Raw genomic sequence first — 11,323 nt, forward strand, 5'->3', positions numbered from 1 at the left:
CAAATATTCTGGATGTATTCAAATGTTATATAAAAGACCAGCAAAAGGCATATTGACTTTTTATTTTGTAGTTTGAAAAGCCGAATGTTCACAAATATCTGCAGCTTCAGAAATGTGTCTGTAAGGTTTGAAAACAAACACTGAGCCATAACAACGCGCAGGATATACTTTAACTTAAAGGTCACCTATCACGCTATTTTCAGGCATACATTATGGGTCTCAGATAAATATATAAAAACATGTCTACGATGTGTTTTTCTCAAAATACAAACAGATCATGCATTTTAGACATCGCTCTATTTCAGCCTTGTTAGAGAAACACTGATTTTGGGTCCTTAGGTTGAAAAAAAAAAAAAGAAGGAGGCGGAGCTAATGCCTGCTCAGAATTCTACCGGAGGTAAAGTTAAATGCTGCTGTGATAAAACGCCATCCTGTTCTAAACCACATCAAGGATTATTTCTAAAACAGTATGGAGCTCAAAAGCTTTTTCTCTTGCGGGTTTATCACAAGGTGAGTTCCTTTTTTTATTTCCTGCTTTTTAAACGCATGTGCTCTCCAGTACAGGTTAGCTCTGAGTGTTAGCGAGGCTTGCTAATGTAAACAAAGACGAGATTACGTCCAAAACACGTCAGGCATTGTTTCTGATAGCAACTTTCTGTGGGTCTGCCGCCGATTTGACGTCATATCGGCAGCAAATCTGTATCCGCTCGTTGTAGCCCCGTTTTTAGAGATTTGGGTACGGGGGAAAAGAGAGAGGGTTTTAGTTTCTGACGCTGCGTGAGTTCCCCGACACACCGGGGACACAAAGTTATGTAAAAAAAAAGACATCACATGTGCATTTTGCATGATTAGGTCCCCTTTAACATCGAGAAGAAGCTGAGAGGATAATTAGAGGCCGGGTGTGATGAGATTATTTTTGGACGTGTCAGAGAGCAACAGTTTGTACTTGATTTTGTAAATGGGTAATAGTATTAGAACAAAGTAGGGCTGCTCAATTATGGCAAAAATCAGATTATTTTGCTCAATAATTGATATCACGATTATAAAAAACGATTATCCATTTACTTTGAAAACATCCATTCATTTAAAAAAAGAACATTTGATTACCTTGAACTTTAAGTATAATTCAACTGAAAAAAATAATAATCTTTTTATTTTGATTACGTTGTTTTTGTAATCGTTGCAAGCCAAAATCGTAATCGAGATTAAAATATGATTAATTGCACAGCCCTAGAACAAAGATGCACCAACTTAAACTGACACTAAAGTTAATCTCTGGTTCAGTTTCATCACCCAGGTCAAGAGCTCATCAAATAAAAGGTAAGATCAACTTTATTGATTCCAAATTGGGATTTTTGTTTTGCTACAGCAGCACAAAAACACTAAACAAGGTATTGCACATAATTAAGAAATTAAAACGATTATAAATAATTAACAAAAATATAAACAGAACTAAAGAGTAGAAAATATACAAGTTTACCGTGATGGCATATTACATTATATCGAGATTTACTTCAAATGCATTTTTAGAGAATTACCTTGATCCTTTTTACATTACAGTTCATGCATTTTGCAACCGTACACCACAAATAATTAATATTTTTATTTTGTATGCCCCATGAATTACAGCATTAATTTATCCATTAGATTCTCATTTTTAAAAATACATCTTTAATGAACATATTTGGAATCACCCTGAGATCTAAGACCAGGGTCTATGCAGGAATCCTGAAGTCAAATGTAAAACCTTTTAAGACCCTTTCCATACATTTTAAGACCTCATCGCCACTTTGAGTTTTAACCGGTTACCTTGGCGACAAACTTTACCTCACATCGACTATATACAGTATTGATTGTCCTTCCTCCTTATCTTCCAACCATTTGGACACAAACATTTCCCCATAACGATGTTGTTTAGCAACCGGCGTAAACGGACCTCCGCGCGCTATCAAGCAGTGAGCGTTCGATGTCCTGTTCAGATGACGTCAATAGCTTTTTAATAGCCTTACTTTTCGCTAAATTGATTTATCAACTTTTAATAAGACCCCGCGGACACCCTGGAGATGTTATTAGCAAACGACTGCCTCTCTGTACATCTGTTTATTTGTATCAGTATATTATACAAGATGCCAAAGTAAATCAAACATAATGTACATGCGTAGGCCCTCGGCACTGCTAGGTAACAAAAACAGAAACATTACAAGTAAAATATTTAAGTTGGTAAATACATTCATACATTCAAAAGATAAAATACATGGTACTACATCTCAAGTTAAAGAGATCACAGTTCTGATTCTTGAGCCACTGTAGGAGAATCCAAATTGCCAAATATGTAGAGCACTATTGCTAAAAGCCTATAAAAAAAACACATAATTGAATTAAACTAACTAAAGCCAGTGCGGAGGATCAGCTGACCAGTGGGGTGGGTGTGGCAGCAGCTGTGTCATGCAACACTGCAACACACTGCCAACATCTCAGTGAAGAAACACACTGAACTTTGGCTTATTTGTGTACATTAAAAACACACATTAAGACACAAACAGCATAATCAATGTCTATAAACTAGTTTCTCACAGTTTTCTTTCTCTTTGGAACATAACAACGTATATTTTAATATTTTAGAGGGACAGATTGAGTCCTTAAAAAGGTGATTTAAATAAGGATACACGACACACCTGGCAGGCTACATGTAAAACCTGTTTATTCTCTATTAACAACTAAGATAGTGTTTAGATTTCGTCTGTTGCTAAAACATATTGAACTACATCAACTGCACACCACGTGAATATCGTTTAGGGTACATATATTAGCTTGAGTGAAACAGATTGAAGTATATCAAGTTAAAACAGACAGATTTTAATAACGTGTATTTGTTGGATTTTGACAGGAAACCCAAGTTGTTTTTAAAAACGTGAATTAGTTGAGCTAATAGCTGAATGTCTCCGTTTATTTCCTGGAAATTAGCCACTTAGCTTGTAGGCCCCGTCTAATTCCTGCTTTGTATTGAGTCAGATATTCATGTGTAATGTAATAAATTGTGTCTCGATGTCTGGGGTTTTCTCTGGAATGTGTGATGTTGAAATATCTGATAACAACTTCATTTACTAAGTTAGCAAACTTGGCGTTAAGTTAGCAAGCTAAACTAGTTAGCAGATGTTAGCTATCACAGGCTTTGCTAAGATAGCGCCAGTTGTTAGTCAGCAGGTGAACTTACCTGAAACTATTCCCGCAGACACAGAGAAACTCAGGAAACACGGAGCTCTTCTGACGAGCTTCAAACTCTAACTGGAGTTAGCTTGTTAGCTTAGCTTCCTGTTGTAAACACGTCCTGCTTCCGGGGTTTAATGCCAGCTCATCCAGATCCCGGCATTTGATTGGATAAATCTATGCAAGTGGGAGGAGCCAATATGTTACTTCCGAGTTTTGACATTTAATATTATTATTTTGTTGTACTTTTTCGGAAACAACATAGCAATTTTGAATTCCACATGTGCATGTTGTCAATGTATTACACTAATCCCCCCCCGTAAAAAAAAGTTGAAATATCACATTAAAAACAATAACAATAAAAACAAATAAATAATAGTCATAATAGAAATATATAAGTAATAACAGTTCAGTTATCATTATCGACAATCGATCAACTATATAAGATATTTTCAGTATATATTAAGACTGTTAAACTTAAACTTTAATTTATTACATTTTTGTTTTTCTATCATTTAATTGTATTAAGTTGATTTGAAAAAAATATCATTATTATTTCTATTCATTTATTTGAATTTATTGTATCCTTTTATTCTCGGTGTCTGTTTTAAAAACTGATCAAGGACACCATCAAGAGATAAAAAAGGTAAACAAAAAATAAATAAGGGAATAACTTGAGAGTTTCTGTTTGAAATGGATTTTGAGTTTGTTTTTTGCAAACATATAATAATTTGTAATATATATAGCATTAGATCAATACAAAATGTTTACATATACAGTGAAAATAGGTGTTTTTTATTTGATTGAATCTCAGATATTTCTGAAAGATTAATATGATTGTTTTCGAATCTTAGTTTTTATATAGAAAACACCCTTATTTAGCTATTTTCCCTTTTGACCCCCAAGGTTTATATTGTATTATATCATGTATTATGTCACCTCGTCTGACCGACAGAGGGAGACATTGTCTGCAGGAAAGAAACGATCTCCGTGCTTCAGATAAAAGGGAGGAAGAAAGCAAAGACATCTCACTCTGATTGTTTTTCCACTAACTATAACAACTCTCTCTCTTTCTGCAGACAGTGCTCTCCAATTACTGGTCAGACTGTTTCCACAGTAAATTATTAAGTATGTACAGACAACTTTGAAGATACAGGCTATAGTTATTTATAGATCCCTGAGGGGGAATTTGAGAACAACACATTGCTTTAAAGAGTCCTCTCCTGCTGATGTTCAGGTGTATATCAGTATGTAGTGTCTCTACTTTAAAGAGTCCTCTCCTGCTGATGTTCAGGTGTATATCAATATGTAGTGTCTCTACTTTAAAGAGTCCTCTCCTGCTGATGTTCAGGTGTATATCAATATGTAGTGTCTCTACTTTAAAGAGTCCTCTCCTGCTGATGTTCAGGTGTATATCAGTATGTATTGTCTCTACTTTAAAGAGTCCTCTCCTGCTGATGTTCAGGTGTATATCAGTATGTAGTGTCTCTACTTTAAAGAGTCCTCTCCTGCTGATGTTCAGGGGTATATCAGTATGTAGTGTCTCTACTTTAAAGAGTCCTCTCCTGCTGATGTTGAGGTGTATATCAGTATGTAGTGTCTCTACTTTAAAGAGTCCTCTCCTGCTGATGTTCAGGTGTATATAAGTATGTAGTGTCTGTACTTTAAAGAGTCCTCTCCTGCTGATGTTCAGGTGTATATCAATATGTAGTGTCTCTACTTTAAAGAGTCCTCTCCTGCTGATGTTCAGGTGTATATCAGTATGTATTGTCTCTACTTTAAAGAGTCCGGTCCTGCTGATGTTCAGGTGTATATCAGTATGTAGTGTCTCTACTTTAAAGAGTCCTCTCCTGCTGATGTTCAGGTGTATATCAATATGTAGTGTCTCTACTTTAAAGAGTCCTCTCCTGCTGATGTTCAGGTGTATATCAGTATGTATTGTCTCTACTTTAAAGAGTCCTCTCCTGCTGATGTTCAGGTGTATATCAGTATGTAGTGTCTCTACTTTAAAGAGTCCTCTCCTGCTGATGTTCAGGGGTATATCAGTATGTAGTCTCTCTACTTTAAAGAGTCCTCTCCTGCTGATGTTGAGGTGTATATCAGTATGTAGTGTCTCTACTTTAAAGAGTCCTCTCCTGCTGATGTTCAGGTGTATATAAGTATGTAGTGTCTGTACTTTAAAGAGTCCTCTCCTGCTGATGTTCAGGTGTATATCAATATGTAGTGTCTCTACTTTAAAGAGTCCTCTCCTGCTGATGTTCAGGTGTATATCAGTATGTATTGTCTCTACTTTAAAGAGTCCGGTCCTGCTGATGTTCAGGTGTATATCAGTATGTAGTGTCTCTACTTTAAAGAGTCCTCTCCTGCTGATGTTCAGGTGTATATCAATATGTAGTGTCTCTACTTTAAAGAGTCCTCTCCTGCTGATGTTCAGGTGTATATTAGTATGTATTGTCTCTACTTTAAAGAGTCCTCTCCTGCTGATGTTCAGGTGTATATCAGTATGTAGTGTCTCTACTTTAAAGAGTCCTCTCCTGCTGATGTTCAGGGGTATATCAGTATGTAGTGTCTCTACTTTAAAGAGTCCTCTCCTGCTGATGTTGAGGTGTATATCAGTATGTAGTGTCTCTACTTTAAAGAGTCCTCTCCTGCTGATATTATCAGTATGTAGTGTCTCTACTTTAAAGAGTCCTCTCCTGCTGATGTTCAGGTGTATCAGTATGTAGTGTCTCTACTTTAAAGAGTCCTCTCCTGCTGATGTTCAGGTGTATATCAGTATGTAGTGTCTCTACTTTAAAGAGTCCTCTCCTGCTGATGTTCAGGTGTATATCAGTATGTAGTGTCTCTACATGTCTCCATGCTTTAATGTTCAAAAAGCTCTTTATTTGTCTCATCCTGTCCGTGCTGCAGCACCTCATTTCACCCTCTGCCTGAAACCAGATCCCAGTCTGCTCTGATTGGCTAGCTGGCCGGCTCTGTGATTGGTCAACCGCTCACAGATGTCCCGCCCCTTAGCCTATCACGTACAATGTGTTGGAGCGCTAGCCAATAGAAGTGTGAGTGTTACATAGTGATGTCACTTGCAGATTAATACACATTTGGCGCTATAGCGAGAATGTACACTTTTACTGAATATACACTTTATACCAGTGCAGAGCTGCAGGGGGCGCCAGACAGAAAAATCAATACACACTTAATTCTCTTTCCAGACACCACAAGAGCCATAAAGAGAGAAAAAGACCACACAGAGTCTGTCTGCTTCATAAAAACGTCAACGCTCATAAAGGCGTTTTATCTCCCTCTCTGTCTCTGTTTTATTTTTTTTCTTAAACCCTCTTCTTCTTCTCCCACTTTATTTTTCACCCAATCTCCTTTATCCCTCTCCCCCTCCGTTTGTTTGCTTCTCCTCCCCCCTTTAGTCAACCCTAAATCACACATTAAACCTTGTTAAAAGGTTTATTTTGGTCGCCGGGCGAAGAGCAGTCAGACAGAAGCAGCCAGACACTTGATTGGCCAATTGTATTTTCTAAACGCCCAATGAAAAACTGGGTAAAAGTGCAATTTCTAAAAAGCAGTGGAGGCGAGCGGCTGAGCGATGAAGAGATGAATTAGTCATCATGGTGAACACACACACACACACACACACACACACACACACACACACACACACACACACACACACACACACACACACACACACACACACACACACACACACACACACACACACACACACACACACACACACACACACACACACACACACACACACACACACACACTGCATGGTGTTAAGAGTGAGGTCATGCTCATGTGTGAATGTACTGCACTACTGTAAGTGAGTGTGTGTGTGTGTGTGTGTGTGTGTGTGTGTGTGTGTGTGTGTGTGTGTGTGTGTGTGTGTGTGTGTGTGTGTGTGTGTGTGTGTGTGTGTGTGTGTGTGTGTGTGAGTGAGCTACTGAGTCACTATAATTCCTCCTTTTTATCTGTAATTACACAGATTAGCGAGGTGCTAACGCGTTTTTTAAAGTGTAAAGTATGCCCACATGCTCCTCTTCAATCCTACTACTGGCTCGACACAATTTAAATGTACAGACACATCAGTTCAAAAAGATTAACTGACTCAACGTCAAGAATCTGCTAGACTTAAAACATTGAGAGCCTGTCAAAATAACCCAGCTTTCTTATAATTTTCACATGTGGTGTCTGTCTGTAGCTACTTCAGCCTTCTTCATCTCTACTGTGCTTCTTACCTCGGGTACCTTTTGGTGTTTGTTTGTTGGATTTGGTCCAGGCTGGCAGAGACGAGGGAATGTTTTGCTTTTCCAGGAGGAGAGCTGTGAGTGTAGGAAAATCACAGGTGTATTAAAACATGTTATTGATTGCTGCAATGTCCCTAGGAAAGGCTCCTGGTATTGGACGGCTGAGAAAAACGTTTCTTTTCAACTTTGAAATGAAAAAAGAAGAAGCCAAACATGCAGCACTTGTCACTCTGCTGGTATCTGTAGCCAACCCAGTCTCACGGTATTTCGTGTAGACACGAAATTTATTTAATCTATTGATTCGTGTTCACCAACACGATTTTCCCATTTTTTCCGTGTCACACAGAACGACGACAGGCAGGCACGAAACATACTACCAATATAAATACATTGCTTCTAAAATCGTTCTGTGTCAGAATACTGAAATCTGTATTTATTTTAATCGCTTTTTCCTTCTAATTTGTTATTATTTAAATTGCTTTTAAAATCGTCCTGTGTGACACATGAAAAAAATGGCGAAATCGTGTTGGTGAACACGAATCAAGATTAATTTCGTGACTATAACACGAAATGCCGTGAGACTGTGTTGAAGTGTGACGCTATCACGTTGAAAATACACAGTGTGATGGGGCCACACACCAATCTGCTGTATTTGACGAGCTAGGACTGAGAACAACCTGACCAACAATCAGACAAAGATTTGGAGGCTAAATAATGAGTTTTGAAGGGTAAATGCAATATCCCTATTTGTAAAAAGCTAATGTTAGGCTATAAAGGATTCTACAGCACGGTCACATGAATTCACGTCACCACTGCTAAGCTAAAGGTATAGAGAACCGCAGTGACGCATCCTAAAACCCGGAATTAAGTTAGCATTTTTACCACTTCCGGTTCCTTCGACAAAAAGCAATGCAATTTCTCCATAGGATTTTGGAAAATATCTGGAACTAAGGTCTGTGGTTGAGACTCATTGAAGAGACGGATCACGTTTTGTTCTACGACATTAAATCCATCAGCAGTGACCCCACTGGTGATTTATGAAGAGTGGACGTGTCTGAAAAACGATGGTTGTTACCAAGTGGCTGAATAGGACTACAGAAGTCGTGGAGGCCGTTGTACGTCATTACGCCGAACACGTAAACGCTCCTCTAAGTTAGTTTCTGTTCTGCTTGAAAGCAAGCCCCTGCCTCCTGCAGACTGTTCAAACAAACGCTTCAACTCGTTCCATCTAGAATCTGTGTGTTTGAATATGGATCTTAAGTTGGCGTGACGTTGAAGTCGTGCTGCTGTACTCGGCTGTAGTTCCTTTATAGCATAACGTTAGCATTTTGCTTCTGGTGACTACATTTATGATTAGAAAATAATAAAAGTAGGTAGACATGTGGAGATTATCCGGCTGAACAAAACGTGACCAGTCTCTTAAATGTGTCTAAACCACAGACCTTATTTCGAGCTATTTTCTAAAATCCTATGGAGAAATTGCATTGCTTTTTTGTTGAGGGAACCGGAAGGAGTTTACTTCCGGGTTTTAGGATGCGTCACTGTGGTTCTCTATAATGTTGGGCTATATAGGAACTACAGCACGGTCACATGACTTTACTTCACCACTGCTAAGCTAAAGGTGGCTAATGTTGGGCTATAAAGGAACTACAGCACGGTCACATGACTTCACGTCACCACCGCTAAGCTAAAGGTAGCTAATGTTGGGCTATAAAGGAACTACAGCACGGTCACATGACTTCACGTCACCACCGCTAAGCTAAAGGTGGCTAATGTTGGGCTATAAAGGAACTACAGCACGGTCACATGACTTCACGTCACCACCGCTAAGCTAAAGGTGGCTAATGTTGGGCTATAAAGGAACTACAGCACGGTCACATGACTTCACGTCACCACCGCTAAGCTAAAGGCGGCTAATGTTGGGCGTGATGACGTTTAGTCGTCTCATTTAGGACACTTAAATTCACCAGTGGGGTATTTCCTGGCGTATTTTACGTCGTAGAACAAGACGTTTAAATCTCTTCAGCTTGTGTTGACCACAGACTTTTTTTCAGGCTAACAACCAAAAACACATTCAGAAAACTATTGACTTCCAGACAAGGTAACCGGAAGTGGTCAAATGCTGACTCATTTCCAGATTTCGGGACTCACATCCTCACCACTTTACATTTATGTTTCACATTTTTTTTTGATCTGGTCTTTATTTGTAGAAGATAGATAAAAAACAGTAATATTTGATCTGTAATGAACACTTCCTCCTGTACGGGGCGCTGGCATCACTTTACACCTTCAGTGTTGTTGAAGAGTGTTTGATTTACTGACACCATCGTGCATAAAGCCAACCCTGATCCTCTGAAGTCTCTCAGGCTTCACACACTTTGTTGTCACACTTCGTTTTTTCGGGGACAATTGGATTTTAAACTCAGACAGGCGGCCATTTTTTTTTTTACTGTCTGCACCTCCTTACTGTTAGAGTCTGTCTGTTAACTGTCATCTGTTCTAACAGAATTATATTTCAGACACATCGATCAGCTGCAACATTAGACCGAAGACTAAAGGGTGTGTGTGTGTGTGTGTGTATGTGTGTGTGTGTGTGTGCGTGCGTGCGTGCGTGCGTGTGTGTGTGTGTGTGTGTGTGTTGTTATCAGTGCTATGCAGCCCCCCTGATCCTGGCAGGGCTGAGTCGGTTCAAGCAGGGGGTAATGTGTCCTTCTGGAGTGTGTGTGTGTGTGTGTGTGTGTGTGTGTGTGTGTGTGTGTGTGTGTGTGTGTGGGGGTGTGTGTGTGTGTGTGTGTGTGTGTGTGTGTGTGTGTGAGAGAGCACATGCATGATAGAGTGTGTATGTATGTGTGTGTGTGTGTGTGTGTGTGTGTGTGTGTGTGTGTGTGTGTGTGTGTGTGTGTGTGTGTGTGTGTGTGTGTGTGTGTGTGTGTGTGTGACATGGTGCATGGATAAAACGATTAGGGAAATATAGCCATGAGGAGAAAGAGAGAATGGACTTTCGAGAGGAAAGAAAGATAAAGAAGAAGAGAGGAGGAAAGGGGAGGAAACAAGGTAAGGAAACAAGGAAAGGAGAGTATACAAGGAAATGAAATAGGGAAGAGAAAGGAATAAAGGAAAGGAAAGGTATCAGGTAGTAAAGGAAAAGAAACAAGAAAGAGAAACATTGAAAGAAAAGGTAGCAAGGAAATGAAAGTTAACAATGAAAGGAAACGCGATAATTAAAGGTTTCAAAGAAAGGCAACAAAACAAGGAAAGGAACCAAGGTAAGGAAACCTGGAAAGGAAATACAACAAGGAAAGGAAAATAAAGGAAATGGTAAGGAAAGACATCCCGAAAAGTTAACAAGAAAAAAAAAACATGGTTAGGAAAGGTTCCAGGAAAAGAAAGGCACCAAGGATTGAAAACAAGGAAAGGTGACAAGGTACGGAAACTTGTAAAGGATAGGTAACAATGTAATGAATCATGGAAAGGCCCAAAAGGAAGGGAAACAAGAAAACAAAAGGTAACAATAAAAGGAAACTTTTTAAAAAAAATTCTTAAAAAATTAAGGAAAGGAAAGGTAACAAGGGAGCACAAAGGACAGGGACCATTGTGGGAAAAGGTTACAAAGAAAAATATAGGGAAAGGTGACAAAGATAGGAAAGGAATGAAATTAAGGAAAGTACTGGTCAAGAAAGGAAATACGGTAAGGAAGAAAGAAAACTAAAGGTAACAAGGAAAAGGAAAGAAATGACCCAGGCTAAGGAAAGTTAACAAATAAAACATAAGAAATGAAACGTGATAAAGGTTACATAGAAAGGAAAGGACATCAGGAAAGGAGGCAAGGTAAGGAATGATAACAGGAAAGTACT

General features: G+C 38.8%; 1 protein-coding gene across 1 annotated transcript in view; it reads right to left on the reverse strand.

Annotated features, from left to right (window-relative positions):
* bcap31 (B cell receptor associated protein 31) overlaps nucleotides 1-3,367 on the reverse strand; it is a 28,317-nt gene extending 24,950 nt beyond the window's left edge. The window contains exon 1 of the mRNA XM_079677673.1: nucleotides 3,215-3,367. The gene's annotated coding sequence lies outside the window, so the exon portion shown is untranslated. The remainder of the gene's footprint in view (nucleotides 1-3,214) is intronic.
* Between the last annotated feature and the right edge of the window lie 7,956 nt (nucleotides 3,368-11,323).

The sequence above is a fragment of the Notothenia rossii genome (assembly GCF_949606895.1).
Source record: "Notothenia rossii genome assembly, chromosome: 4".
NCBI classification, from domain to species: domain Eukaryota; kingdom Metazoa; phylum Chordata; class Actinopteri; order Perciformes; family Nototheniidae; genus Notothenia; species Notothenia rossii.